General features: G+C 38.7%; 1 protein-coding gene across 1 annotated transcript in view; it reads left to right on the forward strand.

The window, feature by feature from the left end:
* mc4r (melanocortin 4 receptor) overlaps positions 1 to 22,025 on the forward strand; it is a 53,006-nt gene that overhangs the window by 26,618 nt on the left and 4,363 nt on the right. The window lies entirely within an intron of this gene.

Genomic DNA, 22,025 nt, shown 5'->3' on the forward strand with positions numbered 1-22,025 from the left:
AAGACCCAGCGTAATTGGAACTGAAGTGTTTACACCGCCTGCAGCTGACTAACAAACTATAACTATTAAAAGGTCACTGGAAGTACAGAGAATTAGATTCTGTTTGGGACGCTCCTCCTCCTGTGGTTTCTTCATGCTTAAGGAGCAGACTGTTCTATTTTTTTTTAATCAACATTTCTATAGATGTTGAAAATCATGTACTTTTCTGTCATTTAATTGGTTAAATATTACTTAATTTTATTGGTTTAGCATGAGTGGTCATAGGGAAGGTCCTTCTCAAAAGGAAGTTTTCCAAAGCCTTCCAGCGGGAATCCTGTTGTGCCCCCGGGACTTATATTTGGCATTGCGGGTTTAGATAGACTCATGACCCCCTCATGTATCTCATAGTGGTTTGGTCTCCTGTCTACCATTGCCAAGTTCATTTACTTTGCAAACTCTGAACAAAGGATATGTGAGACATTGGGATTTATTTCTACCACTCAGTAAAATTAAACATATTTACTGTTGTAACCAGATTATATTATATTAGCTCAGTTAACTCAGTATTAAATCTTGAATCGGCCATATAATTATGGGGCAGTGACGTCTCTTAATACAATTTTATGGAAGCTGAAGGTCTCTGCACATTTAAATCAGCATGGCCCAATGAGTTTTTAACCACATTTCAAGAGCTTTTATTTCATTTTTCATTGTAACAGAAGTTCTGATTTCCAATCCTAAACCTCTCACCAACCCTTGCCATTTTAAAAATCATTGAAACATCCCTTCTGAATGACAGAATAACAGTAACTTTTAAACAGAACAGACAAAGAGCAGCAAGAAGATTACTAGATTGATGTTACAGATTTATGGGTAAGCAAAAAAACAGAACAGCAGGAAGAGCTGATAAGTGCAGACAGATATGAGAACACAACACAAAGCACACATTGATGACTTGCTTACAGCCTTCATAAAGATGTTTCTCCATTCAGCTTTACTTTAAGCAGCTCTTGAGATTAAGGACACCTGTTCTTACAATTTTACGAAGAACACTTGTTTTTACAAAGTCGTTTGAGGCTAGATTGGCATTACCTTTGTTTTGTTCTGGATGAGCAAAATGTTTCTGCTTTCCTTTTACTAAAAAATATACTTTGCACTTTGTCTTTCAGTGCTGCTTTAATAAAAAAAAAAAACTCAAAGAAAAATAAAACAAAAACAGGGAAAAAATGATTTTTTAATACATATTCTTATTAAATAAAATAAGAAGCCGTTATTGTATTTTGGTGTCTTAAAATAGTTTACATGATGTGTATCCTCAGGCTTTGTGCATTGGAACTTTCAGCAAAGACAGGAAGGATTTTTACTTAAATTGTTAAGTGGTTGATTTATTCCATGTTGCGCAACAAGACAAAATTTTCCATCCGTGCATTTGGCCCTGAAAGACTTTAGTGCTCGTGACACAGGAAGAAAACAGATGGCTGACTGAAAAATGAACAGACTTCTCATTAAAGTTGGGCAAAGAGCAGCACTGTCCTCTGAGATATTGCTTCAGAAAATGCTGTAATATTTGTATGCAAGTAATTGTTGCTTCCAATGCTGTATATTTTTGGCTTGATCAGTGGCGTGTCCAGCGGGTTGGGGGGGGGTGCTACCCCGAAGCTAAAACTCAATGAAATATGAAATGTACGATTATGTTTTCACAGTGAAGCTCAGATATCCGAGTGTACATGAATGCAGCATCGGGTTCTGCACTATGAGCATGACGTTAGCAAAGGTAGGAGAGCACGGCAGAAAACAAATTTTCAGCGAAAGAAAATGAGGAGAGAATAAATGTCCCTGTAAGTAATATTAAGTTTGTTGAGTTTAGTAAACTTCGGTGAAATTAAAATACCAAGGAAAAAATAACTCTTAAAGAATTATTGCAACCCTCGAATATTTCAGACAGTAGGCTACTGGGGGGAGCTAGCATAAGAGTTATGAGTTATAAGATATAATAAGTCGTAACATTGCTGTATGGAGCTGCAGATCTGGTTGCAGGTTAACATAGCTGGACTGGCCATCGGGCATACCGGTGGGCTAATGACTTTTTTTTTTTTTTGTAGTAACGGCATGAACAATGAGAGGTGGTGGATTGTCCAGATGCTGTAAAAATAACTCAGTTGTTTGGTGGTGGCTATGGCGGAGCTTCCACAGAGGCCAGCAGGTAGATGAGGAAAGGGGAAGCAGGAGGAGAGACCCGAAGCGGCCGCCGGTCTGAGTGTCAGGTGAACTGAACTTCAGGTAAGAAGCTATGACCTGCAGTCTATCTGGGTCAGATATAAACCAAGTTTAGGGATAGTTTATTTTCATTGTGCTGACTTTTTACAGTCAGTTACAGTAATTCGTACTGCGTACTAGCTAGCATGACGGAGTTTCTATACAGCTGGGTGGGTGCTTTGATGTTACTGATAGTGAACTTTATTTTATTCATAAGTTTAGTTAGTAGAGTTGCCAACGGCTCCTTAAAAATGGAATGGTCCCTCATTCAGAGAAAATATTACGTGTTTGGTATTGAGCTGAGAAGAGACGCAGTTTGTCCCGAACTTTCGCTATAATGAAAAAAGACACAAAGCTGGAGTTATTCTGTGTCTTTACGCTGCAGCTGCCTCTTCTTCTCTCATTCTCCCCCCTCCCTCTCCTGTTTCTACTTCAATCATGAAACTGATCAATGATCAGCTGATCAGCTTTTCTCTCTTGTTTATTTATCACCCACTTTGCGCCAGAAAGAGGAAACCAGCGGATGTCGCGCTAAACAACAGCAGCATGTTTAAGCTTGATCAGCTGATACTAGAATTTATTTAATATTAATTTCTAGTATCAGCTGATGTTTGCTGGAGCCACAGCTGTAAAAGCTGCTGGTCATGATATCGGTTTGGATATGTGGTGAGAGGGAAACATGAAGATGAAACCAGGAGATGTCCTTACTGAATCATCAGAGCTGAACAGGTGATGGAGAAACAGGTTCTGAGAGACAAATAACACCAGGATCCTTTTCTAAGTAGCTGACAGCTGGTAACTGTGCAGGGGCGGGTCTAGCAAAGTTATGCCAGTGGGCCAGGTAGGGCATTAACAGGGAGAGGGGGGCACAAAGAAATACTTTTCTTTCTTATTCTCATTTAAAATATCTAGCTTTTATTAAATAATTATCTGAATCTTGCGAACAAAGTTTTTATCTGACGTAAAATGTATAGAAATCATACATATACCAACAAGACAGTGTACATCACTGTCACAACAGCGTCTGTTTTCATTCAAAGGCTTTATGGCTTTAATACCTGGTGGGCCGGTCTGTAGTCAAAATGCCCGATTTTTTTGTCCCAGTCCAGCCCTGCAGGTCAATACTGGCAGTGTCCCCATGCCAGCTGACTGTATTTCATCATCATTGCTTTCAGGTTTCATTCAAATGTTAGTCTTTTCATTTGTTTCCCCACTTTTTTCCTGCTTCAAAATCAAACACCAGTTTGTGAGAAGATTATCTTCTTTTTTTAGTGGGCAGATAAAGATTTGCATTTGCATCGGCTAAAAATGTTCGTATTTTAATATTCAAAAATGTTTTTGTCCAAAACATATGTGCACTATATGTCAGTAAAAATACTATGCAAATATTGCTGTCCTTGAATGCTGAGTAAACACTGACAAAGCACTGATTGTATCTCTTGTACTTTATCAACGCAGTATCTAAAAACTTTGCACTGTAGTGGTTAAAACCTCATTCTAATCAGAGTTAAAAGCGCATTCAGTCATTAGGTTTATAGGGTTATTGAATTATGGTTAATGGTTGGTAGATTTATTTTTAACATTATCTGCCAATTACATCTGCCACCCTTCTCCAAATCTGTACCCCTACCTGGCCCCCCCATCAAAACTTTTCTAGACACGCCACTGGGCTTGATGTTCCAGTCTGTTCTCATTCCCATGGCACCACAAATATGTACACAGCCTATGTTTGAGATCATTTTCCTAAGGCAGGTGTAACAGGTAAGCCTTCACAATGCTCTATGAAGGCACACAAATTGACTATTAGTCGATGTTTATATTGCTTTATGGGTTTTTTCCTATTCCCTCAGCAGTCGAACCAGAAATGCCCATCTACCTCTTCCTGGCCATCACCAACAAAAACACTGCCATACTGACAAGTGGAAACTTTACAAACCAATGCTTTAACCTGAACTGCAATCTTTCCCTAAACTATCCAAACAGAGCAAAGCAAAGTGCAAGATGCAATCTTCTCCAATGTGACAAAAACCACAGTCTCCTGTGATTTATGCTTCTCCCATTTCTTTTTGGTGGACATTTTAGACGACCTGTGCATATGTCTGAAAGAAAAACAGGCAAACAAATATAATCCAAGTAATAACAGAATGCTAAATATATAGACAACTATAAATCTGACCTCAGAATAGATAATTTTTTATTATCTCACATGTAAACATTTAGATTTTATACAGAATCTCTGACATTTTCAGCATGTGGCAATTTTCCATTAGCCTTGCACCTTGAATGAGTTTCCCACCACAAACTGTTAATGCTAGTTTCTTGTTTTGTAGCCGTGTAATTATAGTTATTGTGTGCTTGAATGCTTCCTGTGTAGACTCACCGGGGACTGTTGCTTTTGCTGCTGCTGGTATGCTAATGTAGTACTCACCCTTTGCTTTCTATGTAGACATAGCTTTGGACATTTGCCATCGAAGTGTCACAGCCAGGATACAAGAGAAGAACCAGGGAGAACACTCAGGTGCTGTGTTCAAAAATGGCTGAATAACAATAGAAACAATGGGGTGTGCATATTTTGAGAGTGAAATACTCATTTCAGCTTTTTAGATGGAAAACCAGTATTTCAAGGGAGAGACAGTTTAACTGATACAGACAAAATCAAGGACACTATTTGTCATAGAATCTGTGGCTAAAACCAAAGTTTCAGTTTATGAGTAGCATCTGATTTGTCTTTGAGGACAAACAAATGAAAGTTGGCACAGAAAGCTGATTCTGAGAGCACACAAAACCTTTACAGTTTGAGCCTGTAAAGCCTTCTGATGGGTTCTTTTACCTGCACCAACAATCTGCCTGTAAGCATCTGCTTTGCCTTTGATTTTAAATCAATCAGCCTAAAATTCTCCTACCTGCCTGGACTGCATGCTAGTCCTTCTTACTGTTGAGATCACACCTACAGTGATAAATACAGTTGTGGAGTTAAGCAGTTGTCATTTAATCCATAAATTCCCTGTGTTTTCATCAATTTGCATTCTATTGTGTTCTAAAGAAACTTTTCAAAATTCACCAAACCTAGAGTAATGCTCCATTTCTCTGGTTAACCGTAGACTGCAGTGAGAAGCAGAGTCCAGGTTTCAGTTGTATTTTACGATGCTTGAGAGAGTAATTCACCCAGACAGCATCACCGGTTGCCTCCCATGCATCATGTACACACTCCATACTGTGAGTCAGCAGATAACGGCAGAATTTTCAGTGTAGATTTCTTTTTTACTGTTAAACCATTCTTCACATTTGATTACAAGTAGATAATACTCTTTTATTCCCATCCACCCCCTTCATTTTCTCCATCCGTGTGGCCTTTAGAACTGCTTCGCCTCAGGCTCTTAGTGGCTCTGTCAGTGCTTATCATCCAGGCCTCCGGGGGATTTGTGCACAGAGCTGCTTGCATCAAATTAGTCCATGTTGACTCTCCTCTTGCCATCCCCAGTCACAGCAAATAATGCTGGAATTTATTTCCACATCAGGTTTCCTCTGTTAAGCTCAATTAATGCACTAAATTGAAGTGTTAAAAATGTGTGGCGTCCTTGAAAATGAAAACCGTAATTGTTCAACAGAAATAGAAAAAAATGATATGTAATTCTTAATATTACAAAAAAGAGTGGACAGTGAAATTAACATCCTCTATGACTGTAATCAGCCTTCCAAACAAGGACCCACATTAGCTCAGAAAGTACAAAACACTCTCCAGTTAAAAAGAAAAGCATCATGTGATGATTACTCAGTGTATCCAGTATGTATTCATTTAAAATCTTATCGTCATGATTTTATATTGCGTAACTGCATTTATTCATCCCCCTGGTGCATCTGTGTGATAATGAGAGTGGGGAGCTAATAGATGGGAGTCGCCATAACAACACATAAGAAAAAACTGAGTGGCTTCATTTGTTCTTTTCCTCCATTTAAAACGTGTGGAGGAAAATGTAACTAGGTCCTACATAGGTGCTCCTATGACCTCTCAAAACTGCCTTGATGATGAAAATGCTATAAAAGTAGACATATGTAAAAACACAGCTTTGTACTGTGAGTGTAGAAGAATGCATAAAGAGGAGGCGAATCTAACAAACCTTTATCTGTCTAGTCTGTTTCGATTTAAGACGGCTGATTTGACAGCCAACAACGCTTTTGGCCAAGGCTGGACAAGATGAAAATCTGTCAGGTGCCTTTAATACTTCAATTCTAGTATTTGATGTGTAGACATTTTGACATATTTTGATACGGAGGGGAAAAAACAGGCTATTGTGGTTTAACAAGGAGGTAGGCTAAAGTTTGGAGGGATTGACTGACAGTACAAAACAGGTGCCCACTGTGAGAGCTGAGATATGAAGTATAAATGACATGAAAGTGAATAAAAATGTTTGCTCTTTTACTCAATCATTAAATTATTCTTAGGTGTGCCAGTTTGAGTGACAGGTGGGTGCTGTTTTGTCTTTGCTGTTCTAAGAAGTTCGCTGTTCAGTTTCTTGGGTACCTTCATCTAGTTTTCAGTCTCTTTCTTTTTATTTTTGAATCCCAATCTAATGTCACACATTGCTTACCAAGCTCGCTGCTCAGGAGTAGCGTTGGTTGTTAACTAATCATCACTAACTGCCTTATACAATTATGATCATGTCAAATTTGAAAAAAATGAAGATGATGACTGGAAAAAAGCTTAACTCCATCCTTTAAAACAGTGGTCCACAGACCAAATGGTGACATCACAAATCGATAAAAGGTGAGAGAATGCTTGCACTTTGATTTTGATGTCAGTTGTCAGAGTTCACTGGGCAAGCACTGCCTTCCTTGCTTACACTGACAGGATTGCACTATTAATATCCCATCCCTTGGTCTTTGTATTTACATCTGACATCTAATTGAAAAAACTAACTTACAATCAATACAAACTGTAGTTTCTTTGGCATGGAAACAGCTACGTATCCACGCAAAGTCTAAACAAATTATTAGATTTTGCTGCCCATTATGAAGGAGTTATATTGTAGCTTGGGATTTAATTTTGAAACTGAACTTTTATCTTTCTTGCTCACCTCATTCTTCAGGGACGGCACAATCCCATGATGCATGTTTGACTTTGTAGGCCTGCTATTTAGTCTATAAATACCTAAAATAGTGTTGGTCTTGCTTCAGTCTGCTCTGCAATTGCTTTAATCTTAGCATCATGAAAGTAACACTAGTGGTGCCTGGCTATTCTTCACTCAATCTTTAATAGTATATTTGGGAAGAAATCACAAGGCAGATGTTTTGAATTTAAGCTTGTTTAATATTTATATCACTAGTGAATGAGTTATTTGCTGCTCAAATAAGTTTTTCTTATGGTCAGAGTGGTTTATTAATCAAACATAAGCGCACTGTTGAGATAGATCTTGAGATTAAAATGAAGTCTGAGATCATTATTTAAAATAATGCTGGAGAAAGCGAGGTGTCTTGACTATATAAATTCAAAATGAGAAAATTTCCTTTCATTTCACTTTCTGAGCACACAGATACAAGGAGAACTTTAAGGATTTGTAGAATAGAGAATATACTGAGGTATTTGTGATTAGTCTCAGAAAAGTTGTGTTATGTAATCTGCCACTTTCCTTTTCATAAATTATCTTGAATAAGAATAAACCCAATCACATTCCCAGGATTTTTGACTATACGTGCATTCTTCCAAATCAAGATAAGTATTGATTTGAGGGACCAATTGATTTTGCTTCTATTGAGCCAACTCCATTCATATTAGTATTGAGTGCATCACCCAACCAATACATTTATTATCCCAAGAGAAGGAGAGATATTGATTCGGTTAAACTGCATGACCCTGGTTCTTTTGCTTTCAACATACAGAAACCCGTCTCTAGACAGTATGTTGTTGTCAAAAAGGAACAGGCTGATTAACAACTATACTCTGGTAGGCTGTGGTTTTTAAACAATGCCCAGTTGGTACCCAAACTGTTATAGTTCAGGAGAGAGAGCGGGCCATATAATGTTTAAAAGGTTTGATCCCTGGCTGCTCCAGTCTGCAGGCTAAATACCCTTGGGCAAGATACTAACCCCAAGTTGCTTTCTGATGCATCCATCAGAGTATGAATGCGTGTCAACGTTAGATAAAAAGCACGAAAGCATAGAAAAAAGTGTGAATGGGCGAATGAGGCATTTTCTATAAAGTGCTTTGAGTGCTCTGGGAGAGTAAAAGGGTGTATAAGATATATAAGGTGTATAAGGTATATAAGAAGTCCATTTACCAAGCTGTGCCAAGACAATATCTCCAAAACTATCAGCAGCAATCTGAACTGTTGATACAGGGCAGGATAGATCCATTCTTTCATGTTGTTTAGGCCAAATTTTGACACCACCATCCAAATGTGGCAGCAGAACTCAAGACTCACAAGACCAGGCAACATTTAGCACTCTTCTGTTGTCCAGTTTGGGTAGTCCACATGAACTGTAGCCTCGCTTTCCTGTTCTTCACTGTAGCGAGTGGAAACCAGTGTGGTCTTCTGCTGCTGTAGTTCATCTGCTTCAAGATTTAAGATGACGTGTGTTCAGAGGTGCTCTTCTGCATTCCTTGGATCTAACAAGTAGTGGTTTGTGTTACTTTTGAATTCAGCTTGAAGCACTCTACCAACAAACGTCATATTTTCTTTTTTGAGGGCCTACTTTTTATGTGAGAAAATCTCTGTCGATCAGTGGTTTCTGAAATATTTGCTCCAGTTCATGTGGCACTAACAGCTTAACTTAAATCACCTCTCCTCCCAGTTCTGATGCTTGTTTTGGAATTCAGTAGGTTGTCTTGACCATGTCTACATGCTTACATGCATTAATGCCACGTGGCTGATTAAATATTTCAGATCAAAAGCTGCACCTACCAAAGTGGCCAGTGGATGTGCATAGATATGCATGTTTGTTTATTTTTAATACTATAAACGCAAGTCATATTAAAAAGAAAAATAGACATTTTTCTGTTGAGCTTTTCAAACAAGATCAATTTAAGCACTGATGGTTTTGTAACATTTAGTCATCTTTTTGACCTCTAAACAAGAAAATTACTCAGTGGGTACAGGTACATTCAGATGTCAACACATGTGAACCTGATTTTTCATGTATGATTCAGTGTATCAAGGGCATGCAAACGTAACCATAGGTTAATATTAAGTGTTTTTTATTCTATGCAAATTCAACCCAATCCAACACCAATTTTATTTTACAAATATCTGGATTTATACAGGTATAAAATCAATGAATAATTCAGAAACACAAAAACACAAATAAGAGCAATATCCGTGGTTGAAATATTTTTGAGTCCTTTATTTGTAACTTTGTGGCAATGTCTCAGATCTGTGCTGCAAAAGCTCGGCGAGGACCTGAATATGAATGAAACAGTATCAGTGAAATCTAGAAATAATCAGAAAACAAAACAGCCGTAAATCAAGAGGTAAGTAATGGACCTCACACACATTTAGATGACTTTATGGAATTCATGACTAATGTGCTTCAGAACCAGTTTTTAACCACAAAACAATTAACATTAACCTTTTTATTTATTTATTTTCATGTTTCATTTGAAAGAACAATTCTTCAAGATAAATGATTGCTGCCATTACTGTGTGTTTATCCTTTTTGGTTTTGCATGTATGTGAAACGAATGCAAACGTTTCTTTTTAGCAAGATTAAATGTAAGTTGTTTGAATCAATGCAGTCGTATTGTTGGGACTAAACATTTGGGAATTCCAACCTGAACAGATTCACAGGTGGTAATTTGTATGCTAATAAATGCCACTGATTCAGTGTTTACTTCACCAGGTGGGGTTTTCAAAGACACTCAGATTTGCAAATAGGTCTACATGGACGAATGTCATTTAAAGCAGCGAAGTGCTAAAACTGGAATGGTTTCAGATCTTTGTTTTATAAAAAGGTGTCAAGTTACCAAACTCGAAACAAAAACTGTTTATTTTCATTTTTAGGGACAGTTCATCATTGTAGACCCAAAAAAATGTGTGAGAACATGCTGCATCAACACAGTCCATCAATATATTATTTAACAGCACTGAGACTAATTACCCTTAAAAACAAGCTGGGTGTTTGGATTGAACCGGTAATTGCATACACAGGGCATACTCTGCAGACAAACAAGGTTAAAACCAAAATAACCTGCAATCACTGACCTTTATTAAAAGCTGAAATATGCTTATACAGAAAAACAGAGGCATGGCAACATGGCAACAGTTGATGTTAAATCAGGGTCATTTCTACATTGTGAACCCTGTTCCAGAAACTGGATTTAGGGAAAACTTGGTGACCCTCTGGAAATAAGTAATGATTTCTAAAAGGAAAATACACCAGCTTTCTCCCCTGAAAGCTAAGGACTTCCCACCTTACCTATGGAAAGTACACACTGGATCTCCTCCCAGTGTCCCTACTCTAGCTGCAATCAGATACACAAATTTCGCTGCAACTGCAACTGTCTATCAAAGATTTGAGTCAACATGTTACACCCCAATTTTGCAGAATCATGTTAAATTATAAAAAAAACATATGATAGAAGTGACCCCTTAAACCTAAATCAGTGCAATAATTTTATTTATTTATTTATTTTGTGTGTGTGTGTGTGGGGGGGTATAACTGGCACCAAACAAAAATGCCAATGGACACTAAGCCACTCCACACTTTTCAAAGACATGTTTTAACATAATACACAGTGGTTCAAGCCATTTACATTCAAGAAACATTAAAAAAAATTATATCTCTGGATAAAAGGGACATCATTCACTTGCATCTTTTTTAACCTTGGGCACAAAACTATTAACAGCAATGCCCCTATGCAAATTCCTCCATTGTACATTCCCATATGGAAAAGATATATATAAATCTTATAAAGTTTGTATCTGTCTTGTGTGAAACTTGTATGAAAAGCATATAAGAGTGAAAACAGATATAAGATCCCTTGAAAAATTATATAATGAAACTTGTATGTTTTGGATACTTACTAAAACAATGTATGAAAGTAATGAGAAAGTGGCCACTTTCATGAGCAAATCATGTAAGCCTTATATGATTTACTCATGAAAGTGGCCACTTTCATGAGTAATCACATATAAGTTTTTACTATTTCTTTTCCATATGGGTTACCTGACCTCTTATTCAGCAAGGGTTTATAAAAGACCCTCCATATAGGTTTTTGACATTCCTTGACTTTTAACTTGTCTCCTCACACAAATATCTGTCCTTCCACTCAACTGCCTTTCATTTAACCCTTGAGCATACATTTTATGCAACAGTTTTCCAATCAGCACGTGAAAATCTGAGTCTTTTTGATTCATGAGCAGGGGATCAAGCATTGACTGTAGAAAACATGGACGACGCGACAGCTCCCCAAAAATGAAGCCAAAGCGTCTCTATCGCTCCCTGGTGTCTGGCTGCAGTATAGGTCATAAACCCCGCCTCCTCCATGTTAGCGGATGGGACAGGGGTCAGACTAAAATAAATTAATTCTCCTTAGATAATTTTTTTCCAAAGATTCTTTCTTTTGTTTTCAATAGTTCTCATCACGCTGATTGATGTTCAAGGGGTCTCTTTTCCCATAAGTTTGATTCTAATTCCTACCGCGGTGATGTTAAATTGGGGTGAAACGTCATCATAAGAGCTTTGACTGACAGCTGCAGTCACGGAGAAACTTGCGTATCTCTGTTCGCGAATAGCAGATAGAGCGTAGGCTCTGAGAGGACGCCCAGCGTTTACGCTACGAAAACACGACCGGGTGTTTTAACCTGACAGCCTGAGGCGTTCTTCAGTAAACTGGACTACCCGACAGAAGGACCCGAGGCCCCTCTGCACTTTTTCGGTAAGTTAAACGTGTTTGTAAGCTAATCCGTAACTACCGTCCTTAGCTCGGTCCTGAGACCTAGCTAGCTAAAATGAGCACTCGGCTGTCAGGGTTCGTTTAGCTAATCTGTGCAGGTGAATGAATTTACACCGACTAAAGAAATCAAGAGAAACGCTCCGGGCTGCTCAGTCACTAATTACTGTTACTGTACTTTTATTACAAGTATTATACTGTAAAAGCAACAGGCTGATAGATAGATCTGTCTTTCTTTCTTCTCGTTTTGTTTCGTTTTTCTCTTGTAAACTGTGTTAATTAATGCCTGTAATCATCTTTATGAGGTAATATTGTAGAAATAAAGAATATAAAAAAAAAAAAAAAAAAGCAACAGGCTGCATCCTGCTTCAGCTCCTGTGCAGAGCTGAATATTAAATATGTGCAAACAACAGCATGTTTTCAGTCTCTTGCCACATCTGTAAAGACAGTAACTTTTTTTTAAAAGCTTGTACTTCAGTAACTCCTCATTAATCAGGAACTATGGATTAAAGTACTGTAGTGTACTGTAATACTGAAAAAAATGTAAGAGAAGAACTTCAGATCCTGAGTGTGTGAGGACAGAAGAATCAGCTGTATTTCAATATTGAGGGATAAAATTTATATCTGAGTTTGATGGTTCTGTTGTCTTTGTGATTATAGGAGCTGCCCTCAGATTCAGACCTCAGCACCACCCAGTGACAGCAGACCGATCATCCAACATGTTCACATGTTAACTGCAAAATGAACTGATGAAAACAGTACAAAGGTTAAAGTACCACACGTGCTGTAGTGAAAGCTGCAGCTGTTTTATTGATAAAGTTAAAGACAAAAAAAACAAAAGGATTAATCACTCATGTAACTGTGTCACTATATAGCTGGACACTCTGGTGACAGTGGCAGAGAAAAGGACATTAAAGAAACTGATGGACATTATGGACAATGCCAGACATCCTCTGCACACGGCCATTAACAACCAGAAGAGTCTGTTCAGTGACAGGTTGCTTCTCCCAAAGACAAGAACTAACAGACTTAAAAACTCCTTTGTCCCACACGCCATCAGACTGTTTAACTCCTCCCTGGAGAGGAGAGGGAGGGGAAACAGGAGGACAAAGGAGGGGGGAACAACTAAGCTGTAGTGCCTCTTCACCTCACTGTGCAATACCTTTTGTGCAATACTTTTGTAAATAGTCAACGGTGCAATAGACTCAATACTTGAAATGTGCAATTCACTTGTATTTTTATTTTTATTCCTATTTATTCCCTTCGTATATTTTATTTATATTGTCTCTGTATTTATATATATATATATATATATATGTGTGTGTGTGTGTGTGTGTGTGTGTATTTTTTAATATATATATATATATATATATATGTGTGTGTGTGTGTGTGTGTGTGTGTATTTTTTAATAAATATATATATATATATATATATATATATATAAATAAAATATTCTGTAACTCTGTAACTTCTGTCGGTGCTGTGCTTTTTTGGAAATCGAATTTCCCAGAGGAACCCACCCGAGGGATTAATAAAGTTCTATCTAATCTAATCTAATATCAGCATTAAAAGGACCTCAGTTTGGTGTTTCACAAAGCTGCTGATCTCAGACCTGCACAGCTTCCGTTTTAAACACTTGATGTACTCAGCTGCATGAAGAGCACGTTTGAGTTTCTCTGACACAATTAAATAAAACCTGATGAAGGTCAAAGGTCGTCACTTGTATGTTGAACTACAAACTTGTCATCTGGAATTCTTTCACAGTTTTTTGCAGATAGTGGGTTATTTACCATAAAGTGATTCAGAGTTATTCATACCAGAGTAACCAGAGAGGATCATATATTTCTAAATATATAACTTTCTACAGGACTGAATATAATATCTTTATGTAAAAGTCTGGAGCCTCTGGGGAGTATCTGAGTATTTATAACATTACACAAACCAAAGGTCTCCATCACAGTGTTGATGAAATGCTGGGTTTATCCATCTCCTGGGGCGGGCCTACGGAGGAGTGCTGAAGATTTCCCTGTGAGGGAACTGCTGGTGAAGATCATGAGTCCTGCTTGATCAATGCCATGAGCTTCAGTCTTCCTGGTGTTTCTTAAATGATGCCTCTTTCAGTGGGTCAACAGAACTGTTGGGGGAAAACTCTGTAAAAGACCCAGGAGAAATAAAGACACAATGAGACAAAGTTACTTTCTTTATCAAACGTGTACACGGGTGAGCTGCTAAGAACAACTCACCCCATGCACAGTGGCTTGGTAATTTTTATAGGCACAGAGCACAGAGACAGTGAGAACAGGATAACAAATAATAAACAGATAAAATAAAACAACTCCATATATGGTGCTAGTCTCGTCAGCAGAGAGCTAGGGAAGATAAAACAATCTAAAACAATATGTCCCAGAAACAAGATGTGTTTGCTGGGAAAGTCTAAAAAGATAATTCTAAACTAATCTAACCATAGGCAAAGGGCAGACAAAAGGCATCATAGAACATTTAAAAGAAGGTAAAGAAACATAGAAACATTTTTCCTGTAACATTCCCTCCTGTTTTAACTTATTTTAAATGTATACAACAATTGTCTGTGAAGGTTATTTATTAAGTATCTTAAGCAATTTTTTAATTTTCAAAATGTCAGCATAGCAGAAATGGAAGTCATTTGGTCTAAAGAATAAAACAAAAGAAAATAATAAAAAGAAAAACATAGTAAATGAAAATCATAGTAAATGAAATAACAAGTGGAATAAACAAGAAAAAATAATAAAACTAAAACTACAAAAAATAAAAGGATGAAAACTAAAATGAAAACTTTGTATTTAAAAATGATGAAAACCTAATATGTAAAATGAAAACTTCAAAAAATACAAGGATGAAAACTTCAAAAAATAAAAGGATGAAAACCTGCATAACCTACTAATGTTTTAATCAGTGCGTGATCACTTGACAAGTCATTTTTAATCACCACGTCATTCATTAGCAGTTATTACAGGTTCTCCTCTAACAGAATTGCAACGGGATGCTGTTCTTCTTGAGGCATGGCAACATAAGCAGTCATTGTAGTTGTTATCATCTTTGAAATCATTACTCTTAGACATGGCGGTGTAGCTGCTCCAGATGTGTGGTCAGTGACATATTTCTGCAGAATGGTCAAATTCTGCAAAGCTTCATAAATGTCTCCGCTTACAAACTCCTCCTTGTGATGCTGTTAGCAGGTCTAGAGTCAGTCTGTTCTGCAGCACCATCGTTCTGATGGCCTGCTGTTCTCCTGCTAAGGCGGTTCCCAGGGTCTTAGTCAAGTTGATGTGTCGTAGCAGAGCATATCGGTTGATTTCCACGTGATCCCGCACCTCGGCAACTCCAATGCCGGGGATCAAGCTCTGTAAGAATTTCACTCCTCCTCAGATGCGAAACTCTGGTTCCTTTACTGCTTGGTGCCGTCCGTGCACATCCTGTCTGGTAATGAGTCTTTGTTTGTAGTATCATTCGGTAGCTGTAGTTGGAGCGACAGTTGAGGCTCATCAGTGTCGCGTTACTGGCACAGGTTTCGTTGAGTGAACAGTCCATACACTTCCTCTCGTTCCTTGGTGGGCAGAAAGTGTATATGTATTTGCATAGCAGTCAGTTTTATTATTCAAGTAAGCTGTAGTGTTCATAAACTGCCACCAGAAATTAGTGGCATAGCCATGGGGAAACTTGGTGTACTTTCCTTTGTCATACAGTGTCTGCCTTTTCTCCATGTAGCGTGACTTATTGTCCCTCACGGAAGCAAAGATGAGGAGCCCGGCCATGGTCAGGGCCACTGCAGTTATTAAGAGCCACCACCTCATGACGACGGGACACACCCTCCTGACCCCTCCACCGGGCGAGATCACAACAAGTGGGCAAGCCTGCCGTCAGCTGTGTTTAGATGGCTTCACTGACTCGCCTGCAGTGACTCTGATGGATCCAGGATGGTCGTTCTGCAATTTTGCAAGCTCCAGTTTTTCCTTTGGAGCACTTTGATCAGAACCCAGTCACCGGGCTGTGATCTGCAAGACACTTGATAGACATCATTACATTCTTCGTCATTTACAATCATCTCTTTATTTTCCTACAACTTAGACATACATTTTGCTACTGAAATTGTATCTGCCTTTTTCACTGGGTAGATTTCTGGCCACTTTGAGAATACATCTATAACCACTAGGGTGTATTTTTAACCTTGGCATTCATTTAGCTCAATAAAGTCCATATGGATTGTGTGGTCTCAGGTTTCCCTGAGCATTATATTTTTGACACGTCATGCACGTTCTGACAAATTGTTTTGCTGAGGTTTCAAAACGGTTCTAGCAGGCGTTGTCTCTATGTTATCTGCTGTTGCTGCGTGGCTGTCTGCAGCCTTGGTGTTTGTGACTTTGCTCGCCTCTCTGTTCCTGATAGCCACCTGCGAATTAGTGTTTTAGTCTGTTGTCAACACGTCAGCCTTATTTCTAAGTTACAGAATGCTTCTTCTCCTTTTTTTTTTTTTTTTTTTTTTTTTTGGTTTAGGAGAATAGATGCAACTCTACATTTTCACTTAAGGCATTTTTAGATAATTTCTAGTTCTTCAAACAAGTCATGGATCTCACACATTTCAAACTTTCAAGTTAGGGTTGTTTCCCCATTTATACAAATATATATATATATATTTAACTTTGCATTGCTCACAGCTCATAGCTCACAGCTCTAAACCTAGGCATTTTTCAATCATATGCCTAATCACTATGTGTCACTGTGATTCTCAAGTATGGTCACAAGTTCGTTTAAATTCATTTCCAAAACCAACAAAATAATCAAACAAAAACAAAAAACATAAACGTGTCAGGACACAAAAGAAAAAGAAAAATGCTGCCACCCGTACAAGGCAGAAGTCTGCATATGTTGGCTTTTAATAGCATGCAGCTTGTAACATGGTAGACTAATGTGCCTGTGTTAATTCAGCTCCATATTATTGTGTGAAGTTGCACTGGGTTGGGAGTGGTTTTGTGGTTGTCACATTTTTGGTGAGCCAATGGCTGGAATGGGGTTGGACTAATTAGAGGCAGGTGTACTTGATTGCACTGATACACTGGTCTACATCTAGCCCACACTACAAACACTGCTGTGTTGTTTTGTCTCTCTGTGCAGTCCAGGGCCTATTATATGCCACAGCCTAAAGGCAGCAGAGTTCCAGAGGCTTGAGTGACCACTGACTATATGCTTGCAGGGTGGTGGGTCTCCAAGGACAACTTCTAACCCTGTTAAAGGCAACATGTGGGGTGCAACTTGGCCGTGTGGCATAGCTGGCTCTGGCCTTGGGACTGTGTGTTTTTATACAATTCATAAGTGGGACACTGGACTGTTTTATCTTTTATCTCTTGATATATTTTTCGTCAATAAATTATCTTTTAGAATTTTATTGACTGACATCTTTTTGCCCATGACTGAAACGGTTGGTCAGACCTAGAGTCTTTCTTTGGGCAGAATAGCAGCTTCTGCTCTAAAAGAAACAAATAAATAAAAAGAAAAGAAAATGTGGAACATGCTCATCAGCTTAGCAGTGTCTACATATTTAATTCAGCTTCTCAATCCTGTAGTTTTAGCTGTTGTCTACAGGGTTTTGCTTATTGGTTGTTATTATAGGTGTGCTCTATATCTCAGCAATGTGTCATTCTAGAATGATAAGTTTCAAGCTGGTCAAGTGCCTCTATGCACTTCATTAGTTTAGTTATTCTCTGTATTGTCTTCATCTCACATGTCATTACACTGAGTTTCAGCAAACCTTAAGCTTGATGTAGACTACTGCTTAACAATTATCCACCTCACATCATAACCGATTAAGGTGCCTCTTCATATTAATATTATGTCATTGTTAATATTATCCTCTTTGTCTTATATAACAGCAATAGCATATTATAATATTTTATCAGTGTGTACCACTATACTACTCCTGAGCCAATTTGTTAGTTAGGATCATCTTATTCAGCAAACAGATAATTTAGAATTCATCCAATCTGCGGTCACATTTGTTCTCTCTGTTGCATGGCGGACCAGGCAGTTCTATTATAATATATTATTTATATTTTATTTTGTATCCATCAAGGGCTTCAGATGACCTGCAGAATCATCCTTTTCCCAAGGTGGAGACAGTTACCTTTTCACACACTGTCCTTGGCTGAACAGTGACACAGCCTTAATATACCTTATTTATGTTATTAAAATATTTTCGTGTGAATTATTTGCTTTATATTCATTTTATACATGCTGGGCATGGTCATCATGCCAACTGTGTTTCATTGTTAATATCACTTTACAGGTTGTTATCCTTGCTATTATTAATTTCAAATACTCTAAAGATAATTTCTACTGTAATTTTCCCTTCATCTTTATTTCGTACTTTTTATATTTATATCTACTCAGTGGGGTCTGTTTTCAATCCTTTTAAACTACTTCAAACTACTTTGATCTCTAGTTTTCACTTAATAAGGGATTATTAAGTTCTTCCTGATATGGGTGGTGCTGCAGATGCGGCTGCAGGAATGAGTGATGGCTTTCTAAAAGGGTTGTGGGAACTGCACAGTGTCTCGTCTTCTGGTTTTACTAAACTGGCAGTTGAGTTCTATTCTTCTGACTGTTTATATTTTGTTTTCTTAAATCTCTCAGTTTACAGACACTGTTTTTGTCCGGCGTCTGGACTTTTCTTTTCTCACCACTGCTCGTCAGCAGGAGTGAGTTTTAATTTCACTTGCTTGATTACCCATCTTATTTATGTATTTACTTATTTTTGTTTAAGTAATATATACACAATACAGCTGCTATCACCTTCGCTGGTATTAGAGACGAGAGTGGTTGCTCACACGCCCTTCTACTTTCGGACTATTTCCAAAAGCGGTGTGAACTTTACGAGACGGAACTCGACCGTTCTCTCAACTCACCAGCACGTCAGTGAATAGCAGTAAAAGAAAAAACACAGGAGGAGCAGCTCAGTCTCTTATTGGACCGTGAAAATTCAGCTTGCTCCGTTAATTAAAACAATACACACACATACATTCACATTCACACTTATTCGCGCGATCGGAACCCTTATCATAAGGGGAGCTGCCAGTCTTTCTGTAGATGAGCTACTTATTCCCTTGACCCAGCTGGGGGAGCTACCCAGAGCTCCAAACCTAACCCACAGAAGTGGGGAGCTTCCAGTCGACGAGCTCCAAGCTACCAGCCGACAAGCTACTTTAAACCCACAGAGGTGGGGAGCTTCCAGTCGCGACGAGCTACTTTCGCTATTTTAAATTCCCTGAATTTAAAATACGCTTTTACGCAAGATTGTGTCAGTGTGTCTGTATCTACCTGGTCAGTGTCGCCGGGTCTGGTCCACCTCGATCGGGTCCCACCACCGTGGGTCGCTTTCTAAGACGTTGGCCAAGACCCGAATTTAACGCTCTTGGTCTTTTTCCACACACCTGGTGTGTGGGCTGTCGACAGGCGAACAACGTGGACTGGTCACGGAGATGGGACACGATGGAGGTGCTCCAGCTCGAAGGACCAAGAAATGTTGGGGGAAAACTCTGTAAAAGACCCAGGAGAAATAAAGACACAATGAGACAAAGTTACTTTCTTTATCAAACGTGTACACGGGTGAGCTGCTAAGAACAACTCACACCATGCACAGTGGCTTGGTAATTTTTATAGGCACAGAGCACAGAGACAGTGAGAACAGGATAACAAATAATAAACAGATAAAATAAAACAACTCCATATATGGTGCTAGTCTCGTCAGCAGAGAGCTAGGGAAGATAAAACAATCTAAAACAATATGTCCCAGAAACAAGATGTGTTTGCTGGGAAAGTCTAAAAAGATAATTCTAAACTAATCTAACCATAGGCAAAGGGCAGACAAAAGGCATCATAGAACATTTAAAAGAAGGTAAAGAAACATAGAAACATTTTTCCTGTAACAAGAACTTATGGCACAGGACAGCTGTGATGAAAGAAAGGGAAGAAGTTTCTCCAAACCTCTGGACCCAGAAAACCAGCTTGGTCCTGATGGTCTCCCTCACTAGTTTCTCTCCAGGGTGAATGTAGCTGTTGATATAATATGGACTCTATTATTAAATGAAAAGAACAAATTAGACTACACTACTGAAACGTTCTGCTGATATTTTTAAAGTCTCCATGTTACCAGGCTGTAGAGGGCTCTGAAGATTTAAACAGTTTTAGATCCATTACACTCACAGTCTTATGTTTAAAATCTCAAAGGACAGCATTATATTTTTGATATTAACAGTAACTCTGGGCCTCTGTAGAGTGTGCAGCTGATCTCATCGCTGTCTAAAAATGGATTAAAAAAACATAAGTGTTGAAGACTATTAAGAGTAGCAGGTGTGTAGCATCGCTAACTAGCTAGCAACAAGCCTCCAACACAGTGCATATGCTAGCGGCTAATCTAACTAACGAATTAACAACAGAGTGATTTTAGAACTATAAGATGATAAGCTGTGTGTCTTTTTTATAATAGTGACATGGTTGTATTTACCTTAATTAAACGAGTCGTCAGTCGCGGTAAACCAGCAAAAAAACTGGACTAGCCGGGCTACGTAAAAAGTGTAGGGGGGCGTGTTTGCGGTCACATCCAGCGGGTGTGTGGGCGGGAGCGTTACACAGTCGCTCCACCTCAAGTCACTACTGCGCAGACTCTGGCTCCAAATTTGCAAGATGGCAGCCTCCATAAGCAGGGTATTTTGGCTTCATTTTTGCACAATGGTAGGAGGCGGTGTCGCGTCGTCCATGTTTTCTATAGTCAATGGTTACGACCTTGCGTCTCGTGCGCAGTAAGCATTGGCTGTCTCTTCCTATGAGAGCTTCGCCCGCCCTATCGCGATAGCGGATGTTGATGATGTCATCAAGCTGCGCCTGTTTTGGTCGAAAGCATCGCAGTGGCTACAACCATTATCATCTGCAAATTATGCTCACAGTCATAGCAAAGAGATGAAGCACTTTTGAAATATGGGGAAAGCCAAAAACTGCGCTTACTCCACTTCCGTAACATTGATACATTAATGTTGAATTCTCTCGCAGTTGCTCTATTCCCATGTTGTTGCAGTATATTAATAACTAACCTCGTATTGTGGATGAATGATCTCAGTTGTTATCCTGGCTTAAGTTTGCCCCGTGTATAGCATCCTGCTATGCGATTGCATCTGTCCCTGACCACCAGAATCCCTCACGTTAACCTTTATCGAGTGGGAAAAAAAGTTGGCGTTCATTCTCCAGCTTCACTGTGCTAATGTTATGCTAACATAGCTGTGTCGCTAGCAATCACGTAGCACAACATTATATTCCAGGTAGTCGAACTTCAGTAACCATACAAACGCCACTGCTGTTTAGTTTTCTGTCTAAATTTATGTCGGAAGTGGTAGCAGAGCTGTACGTTTTAATTAGTTTCAAAAATCTCTCAGTCAGAACATGGTATGTCATGTTTAGGTGGAAACTAGCGAGCTAACTTCTAACTCCGTTAAATTTAATAACTTCTGTTTTCATGGATGCCTGGATGTTAAACTTAATTGTTACACCTGGTAAAGCAGCAACGCTGATGATTTTATTAAGGATTAAAGAATTTAGACCGTTTTCTCTCAGTGTTCGTTTGACTTTGGGACCTGAAATGGACGGAGTTTTGGACCCAGAGTATTCTGCGAAGCTCCTACTACGGCAGCCGTAATTCTCTGACAATCCATCAAGCAGTGCGGTGTACTAAAACATTTTTTAACAGATTTCTGCACGCCCAAATCGGTTCGAGGTCAGTAAGCACAACCAGAATTCATACATTAAGGCACACTCTCGATTTTTGAGAAAATTAAAGGATTTTAAGTGTGCTTTATAGTGTGAAAAATACGTTATGCAGAAGAA

The sequence above is a fragment of the Rhamphochromis sp. 'chilingali' genome (genome assembly GCF_963969265.1).
Source record: "Rhamphochromis sp. 'chilingali' genome assembly, chromosome: 18".
Classification (NCBI taxonomy): domain Eukaryota; kingdom Metazoa; phylum Chordata; class Actinopteri; order Cichliformes; family Cichlidae; genus Rhamphochromis; species Rhamphochromis sp. 'chilingali'.